The sequence below is a fragment of the Lissotriton vulgaris genome, chromosome 2_1, assembly GCF_964263255.1.
Source record: "Lissotriton vulgaris chromosome 2_1, aLisVul1.2, whole genome shotgun sequence".
Taxonomy (NCBI): Eukaryota; Metazoa; Chordata; class Amphibia; order Caudata; family Salamandridae; genus Lissotriton; species Lissotriton vulgaris.
In genome coordinates, this window is record NC_141687.1 from 1,187,066,417 (window position 1) to 1,187,086,158 (window position 19,742).

General features: G+C 48.5%; 2 non-coding genes across 2 annotated transcripts; both read left to right on the forward strand.

The window, feature by feature from the left end:
* Positions 1–8,242: 8,242 nt before the first annotated feature.
* Positions 8,243–8,314, forward strand: TRNAM-CAU (transfer RNA methionine (anticodon CAU)). The gene has a single exon. It is a non-coding gene; the product is annotated as a tRNA-Met (tRNA).
* A 10,998-nt stretch (positions 8,315–19,312) lies between these two features.
* On the forward strand, positions 19,313–19,384 carry TRNAG-CCC (transfer RNA glycine (anticodon CCC)). Its single transcript has one exon. It is a non-coding gene; the product is annotated as a tRNA-Gly (tRNA).
* The last annotated feature ends 358 nt before the right edge of the window (positions 19,385–19,742 follow it).

Genomic DNA, 19,742 nt, shown 5'->3' on the forward strand with positions numbered 1-19,742 from the left:
CCAGGATGGCAGAGTACATGGAAAAGGCATCCAAAAACCTTGAGGCTAGCCAAGAATTACAAAAAGCTTGGCATGACCAAAAGGCTGTCCTTGTTGAATTTCAGCCTGGACAGAAGGTATGGGTGTTGGAGCCAGTGGCCCCAGCAGCACTCCAAGACAAATGGTCTGGACCCCATACAATTCTGGAGAAGAAGGGAGAGGTTACCTACTTGGTGGACCTAGGAACTCCCAGGAGCCCCCACAGGGTGCTCCATGTGAACAGATTGAAGGCATATGTCAGCAGGGCAGACATGGGCTTGCTCATGGCTACAGATGAGGGACAGGAGGAAGAGAGTGACCCTCTCCCAGACCTGCTCACTCAGAACCCTGAGGATGGCTCAGTTGATGGTGTGGCCTTAGGTGGCAGCCTCACTGAACATCAGCAACATGACTGCAGACAAGTTCTACAGGCATACAGGCATATGTTCTCGTTGACACCCAGTCAGACTAACTGGTGTACCCATGTGGTGGACACTGGTGACAGTCTTCCTGTAAAGAGCAAGATTTACAGGCAACCTGACCACGTCAGGGACTGTATAAAGACTGAGGTGCAAAAGATGCTGAAATTAGGTGTCATTGAGCCTTCAGAGAGCCCCTGGGCTAGCCCAGTGGTTCTGGTCCCCAAACCTCACACCAAAGATGGCAAGAGAGAGATGAGGTTCTGTGTGGATTACAGAGGACTCAATGCTGTCACCAGGACAGATGCACACCCTATTCCAAGGGCAGATGAGCTCATTGACAAGTTGGCTTCTGCCAAATATTTGAGCACATTTGACTTGACAGCTGGCTACTGGCAAATCAGGTTAGCTGAGGAGTCTAAAGCCAAAACAGCATTTTCTACCCCCAGTGGGCATTATCAGTTTGTGGTGATGCCCTTTGGTTTGAAGAATGCACCTGCCACCTTCCAAAGGTTGGTGAATCAAGTCCTTACTGGGTTGGATGACTTTTGTGCAGCTTATCTGGATGATATTGCTGTCTTTAGCTCCACCTGGGAGGATCACCTGGTCCACCTGAAGGAAGTGCTTGAGGCTCTGCAGAAGGCAGGCCTCACTATCAAGGCAACAAAGTGCCAGATAGGGCAGAGTAAGGTTGTATACCTGGGCCACCTTGTAGGTGGAGGCCAAGTTCAACCACTGGAGAGTAAGATCCAGACCATCAAGGACTGGTCTCCTCCAACCACCCAGACTCAGGTCAGAGCTTTCTTGGGCCTGACTGGGTACTACAGGAAGTTTGTTAAGAACTATGGGTCCATTGTGACCCCTCTTAATGACCTGACATCTAAGAAGATGTCCAAAAAGGTTCAGTGGACAGAAATCTGTCAAAAGGCATTTGATGACCTGAAGAAGGCCATGTGCTCTGCACCTATCCTGAAGAGTCCTGACTACTCAAGAGAGTTCATTGTCCAAACAGATGCTTCTGAGTTGGGAGTGGGAGCAGTGCTTTCACAGCTTAATGTAGATGGCCAGGACCAGCCCATTGCTTTCATTAGCAGAAGGCTGACCCCCAGAGGGAAACGTTGGTCAGCTATAGAGAGGGAGGCCTTTGCTGTGGTGTGGGCCCTGAAGAAGTTGAGGCCATACTTGTTTGGTACTCACTTCAAGATTCAGACCGACCATAAGCCCCTCTTATGGCTTAATCAGATGAAGGGTGAAAACCCCAAACTACTCAGGTGGTCCATTTCCCTACAGGGGATGGACTTTACAGTGGAGCACCGCCCAGGGACTGACCATGGCAACGCAGATGGTCTCTCCAGGTACTTCCACTTAGAACATGAAGACACAACTGGTCAAGGTTAGTCTAATGTCCCTGCGTTTGGGGGGGGGGGGGGTTATTTAGGAGAGTAGGGTCTGCTATCCTATGGTCACCCCAAATTTTTGCTTTTTGCTCACTGGTTTCTGACTTAATGTGGCTGTGGGCCTGCTAATCAGACCCACAGCCTGCTGTTCTCTCTCTAAATTACTGCCAATGCACTCTAGGTGCATTACGAATTGGAACTGGTTCACCTTATGAGCCCCTGTATTAGTGCACCCTAGGTGCCCAGGGCATAGGTGTATCCAAGGCCTACCAGGGGCTGGAGCATGTATTATGCCACCCCTGGCCTGGCCTCCATATTTGACACAACTGGCTGATCACTCAGCTGGGGTAAGTCGGTGTAACCACCTCTTACTTAGGTACAGTATGTCTGTGCCTAACCCTAAACTGGACACATATATTCCTATCAGCCACTCCTATGGAAGGCCTCATCAATCCTGGAGGCAGAGTGCTTGGAAATATGTGAGATGGTGCTCTAGCATGAGCTGAGCCTGTCTGCAGCTGTCGGAAACCACTCCCTACGCTGTTCCGGGATATTGCCATACCATATACTCTTAAGTGCATTATAATCCTCGCGGTTATTTGCTATCTTTGGTTTGGCTTTATCAAAACATGTCGAGTAAGGTGTCATACGAATTGGAATACTATCCCCTCGCCAATTCTGGCGACGGGGATAGCATTCCACCCTTCTAGAGGGACACGACATGTGTGTAGCCTTAACCCCGGTTAAAGTTAAACAGAGCCTCAGCATCACAAAATGGATGCTGCCACCACAGACACGAGTCTGGCCTCCTGCTGCTGACCGAAACTCGGCAGATGGTGGCCTGGACAAAGGGTTTCCTGCCTTGGGAGGTGCGAGCACCACCCCAGACAGGGTTTTGTGTATTGGGTAGGACAGGGCTGAATAGAATCAGACATGCCCGGGGCACACAAGGTGTCCCCGTGCATAGGCCAGTCCAAACCGGTCCTGGGACTTTCCAGACCCAGGCTTGGCGCGGAACTGGACAAAGGAAAGGGGGTGTAACCGCCCCCCTTCCTGGTTCCTCCCAGAGGAGGGACCTAGTAGGTGATCCACCCCTCAGAATGGGAATAAGAGTGGGAGAAGTGCCATTGCACAGCAGATCATCCTGAATCAACTTCACACGAAGAAGAAGACTGGACTTCGACATTCTGCTGCACAGAAGACTGAAGAGAATCTCCCTTGTGGCCAAGGAGTGGCCACCCTGTGAACACAGGTACCAACCAGCAACTCGACGTCTGCTTTGCCGACGCCTCCCGCCGGAGCCCGAGCCCAGAGCCCGACAAGAACCAGACTCCCAGACCTCTCAGAGCCTGATCCACAGTCCCTGCAAAGAAGGGACCCGTGGAGGCACCGAGTGACTTGGGACCGGACCTCTTGGAAGACACTCGAAAAGCTGATTGTGCAGCTTCTGAGGCATCCTCGACGTTGTGCTTTGGGGACTGAGAACCCCCTCCACCGAGCAGCCCTTGCACCGAAGAGCAGCCTTCCAGCATCTCCATGATCTGCGTGGGGCCCTTTTGCATTGTGCCACTCGACGCGCCATCCCGGCCACTAGCCACGTGGTCAGCGGCCATCTTGGCGACGAAACCGACGATTTACACAGCAGGTCTGGTTGCTCCAGACCTACCCAAGCTCCTGTAAAAAGGAGCACCCGCTCTGACCTTGCTGGTCCGAGTGTTAAGCATCTTTCCACTTCTGCGTGGCTTGCATTTGCCAAGGCCTGTTTGCTCCGATCAGGTCGCCGACACCGCCAACAGCGAGAAGCCTACGTGGGACAGCTCGTGACCGACTCCTGGACGTCCTCGACCCCGGGTATCCACGTGGCTGCAGAAAGAAGCTACCCGACAATGCCTGTTTGCACCCGACATCGCCTGGTTCCGATCTGGTTCCACGGTAGTCACTGGCTAGTGACTTTGAACACTGTCCCCTCTGCTTTCAGGTCTTCACATCTTCAGATCCACCCTTGGATCCACCGAAACTCTTCACATCGAGCCGCCTGCAGCATCTCCAGCTCCAAGCACCATCGACCGGCGTGACGAAACCCGACACTAATTCGACCCTGTGCACCCGCTTCCTGTGGGTGAGGTAACTCAGCTCCGCCAGTGCTCCCGCGTTGGTACACATCTCAAGGGCCTGTGTCTTAAGTTTTAACTCCGTAGGTCACTCGGAAGGTTCCTAACTTTCTAACTTTGTACTTTTTACGCACCATAGACTTTTCATTGGAAAGTGCGTGCACTTTGAACACTGCACCCGAGTCCCGTGGGCCTCTCCCGACTTAGTCACTGCTAGTCTCGAATAGCTCCAGCGATTCCCCAGGCCCTAGGCCTCTTCACTTTCCTATTGGTATCTCTTATACCACTTTCTTAGTATATGGTTTAGGTGGCCCCTAGGGCTCATCCATATTGTGCAACTTTTGTGTATTTTAAACTGTCTTGTGATTTAACGCTTGTGCTTCTGTGCTCATAAAGAGTCCAGGGGGTTTTATAGTTAATAAATCAATATATATTTTCAATATATATCTGTGTGGTGTCCCTTTCATTTGGTATTCAAGGGGGTTGTGTATGGTATAACAGCTGGCTTCACATGCCTTTCAGAGTTTAGCCTAAGACTGCTTTGTCCACGTTACCACTAGGATAACTGGTCTACAAGGTTGAATTACAACCATCATCATAAGGGTTGCTTGGCATGGTACAAAGTGATCACTAAGAATTAGTGAGCATTATATACCAGGCCAACTTCTCACAAACGTCCTCTCATGTACCGAACGCTCCCAAACGCTCAAAAGCCTTACACCGGGCAAGCCCTCACCGGGTAGATCTCTGGCTCCCAGGTAAAGCCAAATCCTGATCATGCTAGCACTAGGATCACAGAGAGAGAGAGAGAGAGACAGAGAGCGTCAGAGAGCTGCTGTCTTGATAAAGGCCTGAAACGGCTAGTGCCTAAGAGGGTCTGGACTTTCAGTTATGACTGATTGTGAGAGGAGAAGATGACGTTTTTCTGCACCCAGCATGCCTTGCAATATACTTAGGCAAATGAGGTGAGAGCCGGACCAATCCCACGTTACTCTGCTTACTGCTCCCCATCTGCATAAAAAGAACACTTTCAAAACAGAGAAGAGTGGTGCAGCGGAACCGTGCTGGGCCCATAACCCAGAGGTTGATGGATCGAAACCATCCTCTGCTAATTTTGCTTGATTTTCCTTCCAAGGACCAAGCTGTCATTTCCACACTGCCAGCAAGGAAAAGCACAAGCTTGTGCCAGCTATGTGGGAAAAGACTTCTCAAATATCTCTGTCTGCTGAAATACAAGAGAGGGATCGTCAAAGGATCCACCCTGTACTTTGAAAGTAAAGACACACAATAATAAGCATAAATGACTGGTGGGACCTTCAAACACTTTTATGGGGAGGCTTTGAATTTCATTCTTCCCTTTTTGTTCTGCTCTTATCTATCTCCTGGGCATTTAATTGAATGTTCTGTATTTCTCTTCCCTGTTTTGCTTCCCATGCTGCCTCTATATATTCTTATCTATTATTTGTAATGCAGCTTTCCATTCTTCTCTTCTGCACAGCTTTGTCCTTGGTTTCAATCCCAGTTCCTTACCCTCTGCAAAAAACTTTCTATTGCTTTTCATGTTGGTATCTAAACCAAATTCACCATTGAAACTGGTGCAAGATAGTCATTGAACTCAGGTTCCTAATGTTTAGATCCGAGAGCACACAGATCAGAGGGCGTTGGTGGTATAGTGGTGAGCATAGCTGCCTTCCAAGCAGTTGACCCTGGTTCGATTCCCGGCCAACGCAGTACAAATACTTATATATTCTGCAAGCAGGATATATTTTAATGCAACATGTCACAAAATGGAAATATAATGAACAGATTAATCAGCTGTTATATAAAAAATAAACAAATATGTAGGCAAGCATCTCAATCGCCCCTTCTGCTATATTCATTGTCCTAATATATGATAAGTTTCATAAAGCAGAGTCACCACTCACATGTGCTGGTAAAAAATATTTACAGTGGGCAGACAATGAAAGGGCTGAGGCCCGACCACACATTATAACTCCAGCATCTCTATGTTAAAAAGCATTTCCTGGGCAATATCTAGCCTCTGAAAACAATATGCAAGATCCATCGATAAATCTGGCGAAAGTCGCCAACATTTTGTGCATACTTGTGCCCTCACCTGAATGTAGCGCCACCTTGTACACGTCGGAGGTAACTGCAGCTCAAAAAATGTTTCATCAGAGGGCAAGTTTAGAGGAATCCAAAAGGCAGATGTCCATGGAAAGAGCCTCCGACTGCAGCAGGAAGGTTGGATGCTTCAAATTTGCATAGTTTCCAGTCCAACGTCCTCTCAGGTACCGAACGCTCCCAAACGCTCAAAAGCCTTACACCGGGCAAGCCCTCACCGGGTAGATCTCTGGCTCCCAGGTAAAGCGAAATCCTGAGCATGCTAGCACTAGGATCACAGAGAGAGAGACAGAGAGCGTCGGAGAGCTGCTGTCTTGATAAAGGCCTGAAACGGCTAGTGCCTAGGAGGGTCTGGACTTTCAGTTATGACTGATTGTGAGAGGGGAAGATGAAGATTTTCTGCACCCAGCATGCCTTGCGATATAATTAGGCAAATGAGGTGAGAGCCCGACCAATCCCACTTCACTCCGCTGAATGCCTCCTCATCTGCATAAAGAGAACACTTTCACAAACGAGCATAGTGGCGCAGCGGAAGCGTGCTGGGCCCATAACCCAGAGGTCGATGGATCGAAACCACCCTCTGCTAGTTTTGCTTGATTTTCCTTCCAAAGACCAAGCTGTCATTTCCACACTGCCAGAAAGGAAATGCGCAAGATTGTGCCAGCTATGTGAAAAAAGACTTCTCAACTATCTATGTCTGTGTAATACAAGAGTGTTCGTGAAAGGATCAACCCTGTACTTTGAAAGTAAAGACACACAACTATAACCATAAATGACTGGTGGGAGCTTCACACAACTTTCTGGGCATGCTTTGAATTTCATTCTTCCCTTTTTTTCTGCTCTTATCTATCTCCTGGGCATTTCATGGAATGTTCTCTCTTTCTCTTCCCTGCTTTTCTTCCCATTCTGCCTATATATGCTGATTTCTACTTTTTGTCGTGTTGCTTTTCATTTCTTCTCTTCTGCACAACTTTGTCCTTGGTTTCAATCCCCAGTTCCTTACGCTCTGCAAAAAAATTTCTACTACTTCTCATGTTGGTATCTAAACCAAATGCACCAATGAAGAAGTTGCAAGATAGTCATTGATTTTGGGAACGTAATATTTAGAACCGAGAGCACACACATCAGAGGGCGTTGGTGGTATAGTGGTGAGCATAGCTGCTTCCCAAGCAGTTGACCCTGTTTTGCTTCCCGGCCAATGCAGTGAAAATGCTTATATATTCTGCAAGCAGGATATAGTTTAATGCAAAATATCAAAAAATGGAAATTTCATGAGCAGATTCATCAGCCATATATAAAAAAATAAACAAATACATAGGCAAACATCTCAATCGCACCTTCTGATACATTCATTGTCCTCATATATGATGAGTTTTATAAAGCAGAGTCACAACTCACATGTGCTGGTAATAAATATGTTACAGTGGGCAAACAATGGAAGGGCTGAGGCCCGACCAGACATTATAACTCCAACATCTCTATGTTAAAAAGCATTTCTAGGCAATATCTAGCCTCTGAAAAAAATATGCAAGATCCACGGATAAATCTGGCAAAAGTCCCTGACATTTTGTGCATACTTGTGCACTTACCAGAATGTAGCGCCACCTTGTAGCTGTGGTAATTGCTGCTCACAAAATGTTTTATCAGAAGGCAAGTTGAGAGGAATTCCAAAGGCAGATGTCCATGGAAAGAGCTGCTCACTGCAGCAGGAATGTTGGATGCTTCAAATTCGCAGAGTTTCCTGTCCAACATCCACTCACGTCCCGAACGCTCCCAAACGCTCAAAAGCCTCACACCGGTTAAGCCGTCACCGGGTAGATCTCTGGCTCCCAGGTAAAGCCAAATCCTGAGCATGTTAGTGCTAGGATCACAGAGAGAGAGAGAGAGAGAGAGAGAGAGAGAGAGAGAGAGAGAGAGAGAGAGAGAGAGAGAGAGAGAGAGAGAGAGAGAGAGAGAGAGAGAGAGAGGGTTCAAGACCTGCTGTCTTGATAAAGGTCTGAAACCGCTAGTGTCTGACTTTCAGTTATGACTGATTGTGAGAGGGGAAGATGAAGTTTTTCTGCACCCAGCATGCCTTGCAATATACTTAGGCAAATGAGGTGAGAGCCGGACCAATCCCATGATACTCTGCTTAATGCTCCCCATCTGCATAAAAAGAACACTTTCACAACAGAGCAGAGTGGCGCAGCGGAAGCGTGCTGGGCCCATAACCCAGAGGTCGATGGATCGAAACCATCCTCTGCTAATTTTGCTTGATTTTTCTTCCAAGGACCAAGCTGTCATTTCCACACTGCCAGCAAGGAAAAGCACAAGCTTGTGCCAGCTATGTGGGAAAAGACTTCTCAAATATCTCTGTCTGCTGAAATACAAGAGAGGGATCGTCAAAGGATCCACCCTGTACTTTGAAAGTAAAGACACACAATAATAAGCATAAATGACTGGTGGGACCTTCAAACACTTTTATGGGGAGGCTTTGAATTTCATTTTTCCCTTTTTGTTCTGCTCTTATCTATCTCCTGGGCATTTAATTGAATGTTCTGTATTTCTCTTCCCTGTTTTGCTTCCCATGCTGCCTCTATATATTCTTATCTATTATTTGTAATGCAGCTTTCCATTCTTCTCTTCTGCACAGCTTTGTCCTTGGTTTCAATCCCAGTTCCTTACCCTCTGCAAAAAACTTTCTATTGCTTTTCATGTTGGTATCTAAACCAAATGCACCATTGAAGCTGGTGCAAGATAGTCATTGAACTCAGGGTCCTAATGTTTAGAACCGAGAGCGCACAGATCAGAGGGCGTTGGTGGTATAGTGGTGAGCATAGCTGCCTTCCAAGCAGTTGACCCGGGTTCGATTCCCAGCCAACTCAGTACAAATACTTATATATTCTGCAAGCAGGATATATTTTAATGCAACATGTCACAAAATGGAAATATAATGAACAGATTAATCAGCTGTTATATAAAAAATAAACAAATATGTAGGCAAGCATCTCAATCGCCCCTTCTGCTATATTCATTGTCCTAATATATGACAAGTTTCATAAAGCAGAGTCACCACTCACATGTGCTGGTAAAAAATATTTACAGTGGGCAGACAATGAAAGGGCTGAGGCCCGACCACGCATTATAACTCCAGCATCTCTATGTTAAAAAGCATTTCCTAGGCAATATCTAGCCTCTGAAAACAATATGCAAGATCCATCGATAAATCTGGCGAAAGTCGCCAACATTTTGTGCATACTTGTGCCCTCACCTGAATGTAGCGCCACCTTGTAGACGTCGGAGGTAACTGCAGCTCAAAAAATGTTTCATCAGAGGGCAAGTTTAGAGGAATCCAAAAGGCAGATGTCCATGGAAAGAGCCTCCGACTGCAGCAGGAAGGTTGGATGCTCCAAATTTGCATAGTTTCCAGTCCAACGTCCTCTCATGTACCGAACGCTCCCAAACGCTCAAAAGCCTTACACCGGGCAAGCCCTCACCGGGTAGATCTCTGGCTCCCAGGTAAAGCCAAATCCTGAGCATGCTAGCACTAGGATCACAGAGAGAGAGAGAGAGACAGAGAGCGTCAGAGAGCTGCTGTCTTGATAAAGGCCTGAAACGGCTAGTGCCTAAGAGGGTCTGGACTTTCAGTTATGACTGATTGTAAGAGGGGAAGATGAAGATTTTCTGCACCCAGCATGCCTTGCGATATAATTAGGCAAATGAGGTGAGAGCCCGACCAATCCCACTTCACTTCGCTGAATGTCTCCTTATCTGCATAAAGAGAAAACTTTCACAAACGAGCAGAGTGGTGCAGCGGAAGCGTGCTGGGCCCATAACCCAGAGGTCGATGGATTGAAACCATCCTCTGCTAATTTTGCTTGATTTTCCTTCCAAGGACCAAGCTGTCATTTCCACACTGCCAGAAAGGAAATGCGCAAGCTTGTGCCAGCCATGTTTGAAAATACTTCTCAACTATCTGTGTCTGTGTAATACAAGAGTGTTCGTGAAAGGATCAACCCTGTACTTTGAAAGTAAAGACACACAACTATACCCATAAATGACTGGTGGGAGCTTCACACAACTTTCTGGGCATGCTTTGAATTTCATTCTTCCCTTTTTTCTGCTCTTATCTATCTCCTGGGCATTTCATGGAATGTTCTCTCTTTCTCTTCCCTGCTTTTCTTCCCATGCTGCCTGTGAGACGTTGGCCTGGTATATAATGCTCACTAATTCTTAGTGATCACTTTGTACCATGCCAAGCAACCCTTATGATGATGGTTGTAATTCAACCTTGTAGACCAGTTATCCTAGTGGTAACGTGGACAAAGCAGTCTTAGGCTAAACTCTGAAAGGCATGTGAAAGCCAGCTGTTATACCATACACAACCCCCTTGAATACCAAATGAAAGGGACACCACACAGATATATATTGAAAATATATATTGATTTATTAACTATAAAATCCCCTGGACTCTTTATGAGCACAGAAGCACAAGCGTTAAATCACAAGACAGTTTAAAATACACAAAAGTTGCACAATATGGATGAGCCCTAGGGGCCACCTAAACCATATACTAAGAAAGTGGTATAAGAGATACCAATAGGAAAGTGAACAGGCCTAGGGCCTTGGGAATCGCTGGAGCTATTCGAGACTAGCAGTGACTAAGTCGGGAGAGGCCCACGGGACTCGGGTGCAGTGTTCAAAGTGCACGCACTTTCCAATGTAAAGTCTACGGTACGTAAAAAGTACAAAGTTAGAAAGTTAGGAACCTTCCGAGTGACCTACGGAGCTGAAACTTAAGACACAGGCCCTTGAGATGTGTACCAGTGCAGGAGCACTGGCGGAGCTGAGTTACCTCACCCACAGGAAGCGGGTGCACAGGGTCGAAGTAGTGTCGGGTTTCGTCACGCCGGTCGATGGTGCTTGGAGCTGAAGATGCTGCAGGCGGCTCGATGTGAAGAGTTCCGGTGGATCCAAGGGTGGATCTGAAGATGTGAAGACCTGAAATCAGAGGGGACAGTGTTCAAAGTCACTAGCCAGTGACTACCGTGGAACCAGATTGGAACCAGGCGATGTCGGGTGCAAACAGGCGTTGTCGGGTAGCTTCTTTCTGCAGCCACGTGGATACCCGGGGTCGAGGACGTCCGGGTGTCAATAACGAGCTGTCCCACGCAGGCTTCTCGCAGTTGGCGGTGTCGGCAACTTGATCGGAGCAAACAGGCCTTGGCAAAGGCAAGCCAGGCAGAAGTTGAAAGATGCTTAACACTCGGACCAGCAAGGTCAGAGCGGGTGCTCCTTTTTACAGGAGCTTGGGTAGGTCTGGAGCAACCAGACCTGCTGTGTAAATTGTCGGTTTCATCGCCAAGATGGCCGCTGACCACGTGGCTAGTGGCCGGGATGGCGAGTCGAGTGGCACAATGCAAAAGGGCCCCACGCAGATCGTGGAGATGCTGGAGGGCTGATCTTCGGTGCAAGGGCTGCTCGGTGATGGGGGTTCTCAGTCCCCAAAGCACAACGTCGAGGATGCCTCAGAAGCTGCGCAGTCAGCTTTTCGAGTGTCTTCCAAGAGGTCCGATCCCACGTCACTCGGTGCCTCCACGGGTCCCTTCTTTGCAGGAACTGTGGATCGGGCTCTGAGAGGTCTGGGAGTCTGGTTCTTGTCGGGCTCTGGGCTCGGGCTCCGGCGGGAGGCGGCGGCAAAGCAGACGTCGAGTTGCTGGTTGGTACCTGTGTTCACAGGGTGGCCACTCCTAGGCCACAAGGGAGATTCTCTTCAGCGTTCTGTGCAGCAGAATGTCGAAGTCCAGTCTTCTTCTTCGTGTAAAGTTGATTCAGGATGATCTGCTGTGCAATGGCACTGCTCCCACTCTTATTCCCAATCTGAGGGGTGGATCACCTACTAGGTCCCTCTTCTGGGAGGAACCAGGAAGGGGGGCGGTTACACCCCCTTTCCTTTGTCCAGTTCCGCGCCAAGCCTGGGTCTGGAAAGTCCCAGGACCGGTTTGGACTGGCCTATGCACGGGGACACCTTGTGTGCCCCGGGCATGTCTGATTCTATTCAGCCCTGTCCTACCCAATACACAAAACCCTGTCTGGGGTGGTGCTCGCACCTCCCAAGGCAGGAAACCCTTTGTCCAGGCCACCATCTGCCGAGTTTCGGTCAGCAGCAGGAGGCCAGACTCGTGTCTGTGGTGGCAGCATCCATTTTGTGATGCTGAGGCTCTGTTTAACTTTAACCGGGGTTAAGGCTACACACATGTCGTGTCCCTCTAGAAGGGTGGAATGCTATCCCCGTCACCAGAATTGGCGAGGGGATAGTATTCCAATTCGTATGACACCTTACTCGACATGTTTTGATAAAGCCAAACCAAAGATAGCAAATAACCGCGAGGATTATAATGCACTTAAGAGTATATGGTATGGCAATATCCCGGAACAGCTTAGGGAGTGGTTCCCGACAGCCGCAGACAGGCTCAGCTCATGCTAGAGCACCATCTCACATATTTCCAAGCACTCTGCCTCCAGGATTGATGAGGCCTTCCATAGGAGTGGCTGATAGGAACATATGTGTCCAGTTTAGGGTTAGGCACAGACATACTGTACCTAAGTAAGAGGTGATTACACCAACTTACCCCAGCTGAGTGATCAGCCAGTTGTGTCAAATATGGAGGCCAGGCCAGGGGTGGCACAATACATGCTGCAGCCCCTGGTAGGCCTTGGCTACACCTATGCCCTGGGTACCTATGGTACACTGTTACAGGGGCCTATAAGGTGAACAAATTCCAATTGTGTTATGCACCTAAGGTACATGGAGTCCATTTTAAGGAGAGAGCAATCAGCCTGGGGCCCTGAATAGCAGGATCCCAGGCCAACTAAGTCAAAAACCAGCTAAACACCAGGCAAAAAAAGTTTGGGGGTAACCATAGTCAGATATCCACCTTCCTACATACCCCCCCCCCCCCAAACGAAAGGAGATAAGGCTATCCTTGACCAGGTAAGCCTATATTGCCTAAGTGGCCATATAAGGAAGTACCAGCTCTGGCTTGGTAACCCCCTGTCTCATGGTCCACTAAGCAATCCCTCACCCTAAGGGTATCTGAGGGTCTCCGCCATAGGGAATCTCTACCTGTGGTGTGTCTTTGCAAAGTCAAAGGCTGGTGTTGAGATGGAGTACTGAAGTGAGTTTCCTCTGTAGGGCTCAGCTTCCTCCAATTATCTTCCACCATGTGTGCCTTTCTTTCTCTGACTGAGTTGCACTGTGCTCTCAGGGTCAACCTCTGGCTACTTAAAGCTGGAGGCTGGGTCCCTCTGTTTGGCTTACTGGAGGGACAGGTCAGGTTTGGGGCCTTTTGGTCCCAGGTTTGGCTGTGCCCAACAATATCCATCTGGGGGAGGTCCCTAACTACTTTTAAGGGGGATCCCTCAGGAGTTTTTAAAGTTTTCACCTCACTAGGGCTACTAGTTTTGGTGCCCCTAATCTGTTGGTGGGGGTGCTTTATTTGACAGGGGGCCCTTTGGGTCTCACTGTCCTTCTTGTCCTCTGCAGCCCTGGGCTGAGTAAGGCAAGGTAGAGAGGGGCAGGTTACCTGCTCCAGACTGGGTCCCTCCTGAGAAGGGTCCACTGCCATCAGAGGTTCTGTCAGGCCAGGCCTAACAACCTCTGGGACAGTTCCTTCATCAAGGGTAAGATCAGTTCCCTGAGGAGGCTGATCCTTTCCTAAAGTCTGGTGAGGGGGAGATTTCTCTTCCTCCTCCATGCTCTCTGTTTGGGTGGAGTGATCCATCATTTCAGGCTTCACTACCCATGTATCTGTTTGAGTTTGGGCTGTGGCCATCACAGCCCCTCCAACCTTTTCAGGAGGAGACTCAGTTCGGGTATGGGCTGTTACTAGTACAGCCCTGCTACTCTTTTCAGGAGGGAGGTTATCTAAAGATGGGGCTGAGGTTTGCTCAGCCCTCCCAACCTTTTCAGGAAGGACATCTTGAATTGGGGCTGTAGCCATTACAGCCCCACTAACCTTTCCATGGAGATTTACCATTCTAGAATGGGTTTGCTGTTCAACCTCAGCCCAGGCTGAGATTTCCAAATCATTACCCAGTAGGCAATCTACAGGCAAGTTTGCTGACACTGCCACTCTCTTTGGGCCAGTGACACCTCCCCAGCTAAGATTGACTACTGCCATGGGATGATTGGTTTCTATGCCCTCAATGTATGTCACCTGATATTTGGCATCAGGTAAAAGTTGCCTTGAGGGGACTAGACATTCAGCCACCATGGTGATGCTAGCCCCTGTGTCTCTGAAGGCCTCAACTTTCAAACCTTTGATGAGGGGCTCCTGTCTATACTTGCTCAAAGTGTTTGGGCAAGCAGTGAAATTGGCAAACCCCATGCCAGTCTCATAGACAAGAGTATCTGAGTTAGGGGTCCTGGATAGGCCAGAGTCCACCTGTCCTCCAAAAGTAAACCCACCCAAATTCTTGGGGGTGCTCCCACCACCTGGGGGACCACTGCTAACAGTGACAGGAGGTGTTGGAGCCTTACCTGGAGGTATATTCTCCTTATTGCCATTCTTGGGACAACAGTTATCTGTTTTGTAATGCCCCACCTGTTTACAGGTATGACAATAAGGCTTTTTCTGGGTTGTAGAAGTGTCTTGGGACCCACCCCCATTCTTGGAGTTTTGGGGCCCTGGGGAAGTACTTTCCTTACTTTTATCCCTACCCTTCTCTTGAGGCTTGGTAGTCTCTTTCTTTTGGTCACCACCTTGATTCTTAGGCCTGATCCTGGTTCTGACCCATTTGTCTGCCCTCCTACCCAATTCTTGTGGGGAGGTCAGATCAGAGTCAACCAGGTGCTGATGTAGAAGCTGATTTTGACAATTACTTAAGATTTGCTCTCTCATAATTAAATTATACAATCCTGTATAGTCAGTAACCTTACTTCCCAGCAACCAGCCCTCCAGAGCCTTAGTGGCACACTCAACAAATTCAGACCAGTCCTGAGTCTGTGTCTTCTGGGTATCTCTGAACATTAACCTGTACTGTTCAGTGGTTAAGCCTAACCCATCAATCAGAGCACTCTTCAGGACCATGTAGTTTCTAGAATCCTCATCACTAACTGTGAGGAGTCTGTCTCTGCCTCTACCTTCAAAGGAGAGCCACAAGATTACTGCCCACTGCTCCTGAGGGATCTACTGTACCATGCAGGCTCTCTCAAGTGCAGTCATCCATTTGTGGATATCATCCCCAGCTTTGTAGGGGGGCACAATCTTACTCAGGTTTCTTGTATCAAAAGACCTGTCTTTATCCTTCTGGATAGTGCTGCCACCAGTGGATCCTAATCCACTCTCTCTAGGCTGTCTTGCTCTAGCAAGTTTCTCCTTAGCCAGGGCAACCTCTAACTCTTGCCTCTGGATCCTAAGCTCAGCCTCTCTCATCTTGGCCTCATGTTCCCTTCTTTGAGGGCTAGTCATCTCCCTTCTGGAGTGACCATGAGAACCTCTAGAAGCATGGGAGTTGTTAGAGTCACCTGAGTGAGTCCTTCTCCTCCTAGGCTTCTGGTTAAGTCCACCTGGGGGTCTGAATGGGTTGTTACCAGATTCATTTCCAAGTAGGCTTAAGTTAGCCTGGTTCAGTCTACTGACCAACACCTGACTATTTCTGTCATCATCTGACTCACTGCTCCCCCCCTCTTCTGTCTCTTCTTCCTCTTCCTCCTCTGGGTCTACATGAGGAGCTCCAGTGATGGGGGCTTCCTCATCTACCAGGATGATAGGGACAGGGGTGTCTACAGTGTCATCCTCTGAAGGATGGCCTCCATCAGCATTCCCAGTGGGGTCTGCCTTAGAGGGCTTTAGAGTCTCAGACTGGTCTAAGAGCTCTCTTAGGTGGTCTGTAGTAGGGGAAGGCCCTGTCTTCAGACCCCTTAAGACACAAAGCTGTCTTAATTCCTTAAAGGAAAAAATAGCAAATTTGGATGGTGCCCTTGGAGGGTCACTCTCAACAGGAGTAAGTCCACTGGACCCCTCTGCTCCAGACATTGCTCTAGTGTGGGTGGATGTGTTGCAATCTACCTACACTGGTGTTTACCTACTAAACCTATCTAGTAGTTGTAGCTAGGGTGTGCTACTCCCTTTGCTCTACAACAACTAAGTTCAGTAGAACTTAAGTATACTAGTCTTCTTTTATATGTACCTAGCAGGTACCTGTATGATCTTTCAAATGATAATCTCAAAGATTGTAATGGTAAAACAACAGCAAGCTCAGATCCCAATCCGCTGCTCACCAATGTGAGAAGTTGGCCTGGTACATAATGCTCACTAATTCTTAATGATCACTTTGTACCATGCCAAGCAACCCTTATGATGATGGTTGTAATTCAACCTTGTAGACCAGTTATCCTAGTGGTAACGTGGACAAAGCAGTCTTAGGCTAAACTCTGAAAGGCATGTGAAAGCCAGCTGTTATACCATACACAACCCCTTGAATACCAAATGAAAGGGACACCACACAGATATATATTGAAAATATATATTGATTTATTAACTATAAAATCCCCTGGACTCTTTATGAGCACAGAAGCACAAGCGTTAAATCACAAGACAGTTTAAAATACACAAAAGTTGCACAATATGGATGAGCCCTAGGGGCCACCTAAACCATATACTAAGAAAGTGGTATAAGAGATACCAATAGGAAAGTGAACAGGCCTAGGGCCTTGGGAATCGCTGGAGCTATTCGAGACTAGCAGTGACTAAGTCGGGAGAGGCCCACGGGACTCGGGTGCAGTGTTCAAAGTGCACGCACTTTCCAATGTAAAGTCTATGGTGCGTAAAAAGTACAAAGTTAGAAAGTTAGGAACCTTCCGAGTGACCTACAGAGCTGAAACTTAAGACACAGGCCCTTGAGATGTGTACCAGTGCAGGAGCACTGGCGGAGCTGAGTTACCTCACCCACAGGAAGCGGGTGCACAGGGTCGAAGTAGTGTCGGGTTTCGTCACGCCGGTCGATGGTGCTTGGAGCTGAAGATGCTGCAGGCGGCTCGATGTGAAGAGTTCCGGTGGATCCAAGGGTGGATCTGAAGATGTGAAGACCTGAAAGCAGAGGGGACAGTGTTCAAAGTCACTAGCCAGTGACTACCGTGGAACCAGATTGGAACCAGGCGATGTCGGGTGCAAACAGGTGTTGTCAGGTAGCTTCTTTCTGCAGCCACGTGGATACCCAGGGTCAAGGACATACGGGTGTCGGTCACGAGCTGTCCCACGCAGGCTTCTCGCTGTTGGCGGTGTCGGCAACTTGATCGGAGCAAACAGGCCTTGGCAAAGGCAAGCCAGGCAGAAGTTGAAAGATGCTTAACACTCGGACCAGCAAGGTCAGAGCGGGTGCTCCTTTTTACAGGAGCTTGGGTAGGTCTGGAGCAACGAGACCTGCTGTGTAAATCGTCGGTTTCGTTGCCAAGATGGCCGCTGACCACGTGGCTAGTGGCCGGGATGGCGCGTCGAGTGGCACAATGCAAAAGGGCCCCACGCAGATCGTGGAGATGCTGGAGGGCTGATCTTCGGTGCAAGGGCTGCTCGGTGGTGGGGGTTCTCAGTCTCCAAAGCACAACGTCGAGGATGCCTCAGAAGCTGCGCAGTCAGCTTTTCGAGTGTCTTCCAAGAGGTCCGGTCCCACGTCACTCGGTGCCTCCACGGGTCCCTTCTTTGCAGGAACTGTGGATCAGGCTCGGAGAGGTCTGGGAGTCTGGTTCTTGTTGGGCTTTGGGCTCGGGCTCCGGCGGGAGGCGGCGGCAAAGCAGACGTCCAGTTACTGGTTGGTACCTGTGTTCACAGGGTGGCCACTCCTAGGCCACAAGGGAGATTCTCTTCAGTCTTCTGTGCAGCAGAATGTCGAAGTCCAGTCTTCTTCTTCGTGTAAAGTTGATTTGGGATGATCTGCTGTGCAATGGCACTGCTCCCACTCTTATTCCCAATCTGAGGGGTGGATCACCTACTAGGTCCCTCTTCTGGGAGGAACCAGGAAGGGGGGCGGTTACACCCCCTTTCCTTTGTCCAGTTCCGCGCCAAGCCTGGGTCTGGAAAGTCCCAGGACCGGTTTGGACTGGCCTATGCAGGGGGACACCTTGTGTGCCCCGGGCATGTCTGATTCTATTCAGGCCTGTCCTACCCAATACACAAAACCCTGTCTGGGGTGGTGCTCGCACCTCCCAAGGCAGGAAACCCTTTGTCCAGGCCACCATCTGCCGAGTTTCGGTCAGCAGCAGGAGGCCAGACTCGTGTCTGTGGTGGCAGCATCCATTTTGTGATGCTGAGGCTCTGTTTAACTTTAACCGGGGTTAAGGCTACACACATGTCGTGTCCCTCTAGAAGGGTGGAATGCTATCCCCGTCGCCAGAATTGGCGAGGGTATAGTATTCCAATTCGTATGACACCTTACTCGACATGTTTTGATAAAGCCAAACCAAAGATAGCAAATAACCGCGAGGATTATAATGCACTTAAGAGTATATGGTATGGCAATATCCCGGAACAGCTTAGGGAGTGGTTCCCGACAGCCGCAGACAGGCTCAGCTCATGCTAGAGCACCATCTCACATATTTCCAAGCACTCTGCCTCCAGGATTGATGAGGCCTTCCATAGGAGTGGCTGATAGGAACATATGTGTCCAGTTTAGGGTTAGGCACAGACATACTGTACCTAAGTAAGAGGTGATTACACCAACTTACCCCAGCTGAGTGATCAGCCAGTTGTGTCAAATATGGAGGCCAGGCCAGGGGTGGCACAATACATGCTGCAGCCCCTGGTAGGCCTTGGCTACACCTATGCCCTGGGTACCTATGGTACACTGTTACAGGGGCCTATAAGGTGAACCAATTCCAATTGTGTTATGCACCTAAGGTACATGGAGTCCATTTTAAGGAGAGAGCAATCAGCCTGGGGGCCTGAATAGCAGGATCCCAGGCCAACTAAGTCAAAAACCAGCTAAACACCAGGCAAAAAAAGTTTGGGGGTAACCATAGTCAGATATCTACCTTCCTACACTGCCTATATATGCTGATTTCTACTTTGTGTCCTGTTGCTTTTCATTTCTTCTCTTCTGCACAACTTTGTCCTTGGTTTCAATCCCCAGTTCCTTACCCTCTGCAAAAAACGTTCTACTACTTCTCATGTTGGTATCTAAACCAAATGCACCATTGAAGCTGTTGCAAGATAGTCATTGATTTCGGCAACGTAATATTTAGAACCGAGAGCACACACATTGGAGGGCGTTGGTGGTATAGTGGTGAGCATAGCTGCTTCCCAAGCAGTTGACCCGGGTTCGATTCCCGGCCAACGCAGTGAAAATGCTAATATATTCTGCAAGCAGGATATATTTTAATGCAACATGTCACAAAATGGAAATTTCATGTACAGATTAATCAGCCATATATAAAAAAATAAACAAATACATAGGCAAACATCTCAATCGCACCTTCTGGTACATTCATTGTCCTCATATATGATGAGTTTTATAAAGCAGAGTCACAACTCACATGTGCTGGTAATAAATATGTTACAGTGGGAAAACAATGGAAGGGCTGAGGCCCGACCAGACATTATAACTCCAACATCTCTATGTTAAAAAGCATTTCTAGGCAATATCTAGCCTCTGAAAAAAATATGCAAGATCCACGGATAAATCTGGCAAAAGTCCCT